Here is a 1702-nt window from a genome sequence, read left to right as displayed (position 1 = left end):
TGCAGTAGGTTCTTTTTTAGTTTTTTTTTAATATTTTATTTACTATTTTTAGTTTTTATGTGTATGAGTGCATTGCCTGCTTGTATGTGAGTGCACCCATGTTGTGCAATGCCACGGAGGTCAGAAGAGGGCTTTGGATTCCCCTGGAACTGGAGTTAAGGACTGTTCCAGTGGGTGTTGAGAATCGAACCCGGGTCTTCTGCAAGAGCAGTCAGTGCTCTTAACTGAGGAGCCATCTTTTCAGCCCCAATTAGCAGCTTTTCAAAGTGATCCTGAGACCAGAGCATTCTGAAGTCTCAGGTCTGTGCTAATCAGAAACACTTCAGGATGGGCACACATGTCTGTATTACAATGACCTAGTGTCATTAAGTTTGGGAATGGCTGGAGATGCACTGCTGAAGCTCCTGGTCACACAGGAACCTGGTGTGTAGCAAAGGTGTATCTTATTGGAAGGTGAGGAAGGGATGGAGTTAGCCATGATCTTGGCCTTTGCCCAGCCAAGAAACCTAACACCTCCTCCGTTTCCACCTGGGTTATGCTGGGATATGCCCTCCCTCTCCACACTAGACTTTGGTAACATGAAGTGGGTTTCCTCTGGAGGAAAATTGAGAACTGTGGGATAGGATGTGGAATTGCTTTGTATACTAATTTGCTATTCTACTTGACAGGGAGTTAGCCCAAAGAGTCCGAAGCACTCTCCTGAAGATCCAGAAAAGTACTCTTGCTTTACTTTATTTGCAAAATTTGGTAAAGAGGTAATTTTTAAGTGGTTTATCTTAATGGACCATGGGTGATATTTAGATGAATGTATAGTGAACAAAGTTCTAATGATAATTAGTAACATAGTTACTTAAACATTAAAAAAGATTTTAAATTACATTTATTTATTTTTTATTTATATGTTTGTATATGGCACACTTTTGGAGACCAGATGAGACTTGCAGGATCATGTGGGTCACAGGGATCAAATGCAGGTCATCAGATTTGGTGGCAAGTATCCTTACCTACTGAGCCATCTTGCCAGGCCTGGGAGGGAAGTTTTTATTTGATCGATGGTTCCTTCTGTTGCATTTGCTTTGTTTTGCTGACATTTATTTATTTTGATGGTATGTGGCACATGTACAGGCCTGAAGACAACTTGTAGCCAGTTTTCCTTCCACCTTGTGGGTCCTGGGGAGGGAACTCAGATCACCAGGCTTGGTGGCAAGTGCCTTTACCCACTGAGGTCTCTTTCTGGCCTTGGTTGGGTTTTTGTTTTGAGACAGGGTCTCTGTAGCCCAGTCTGGCTTGCTGTTCTCTTACTTAGACTGTTAAAGTGTTATGAGATATGTGTATCATCATATGTATTATCATGCCTGTGTAGTAAGTTCTTTTAAAAGCTAGCACAGAGGGACTAGAGTGGTTAAGACCACTGGCTGCTCTTGCAGAGGACCCAGCACCCACATGACAGCTAACAACTATCCTAACTCCAGTTCTAGGGGATCTGACACCCTCTTATGATCTCCTTGGGCATTGCATGACAAGTGTGCACCTACTCTACATGCAGACAGTTTACTCATACACATAAAATAAAAATAATAAATAAATAAAATTTTTTGAAAGGTTTCTAAGTTGGTCTGCCTAGGAAAACCCCCTGGGGGAGGTTCATAAACACATGATTTCTGAGCTGTACGCCCAAAATGCAGAATCATTTGTTTAGGTA

The sequence above is a fragment of the Nannospalax galili genome, unplaced genomic scaffold (genome assembly GCF_000622305.1).
Source record: "Nannospalax galili isolate Female #2095 unplaced genomic scaffold, S.galili_v1.0 scaffold7608, whole genome shotgun sequence".
In the NCBI taxonomy this organism is placed as follows: Eukaryota; Metazoa; Chordata; class Mammalia; order Rodentia; family Spalacidae; genus Nannospalax; species Nannospalax galili.
Note: the sequence above shows the minus strand (reverse complement) of the source record.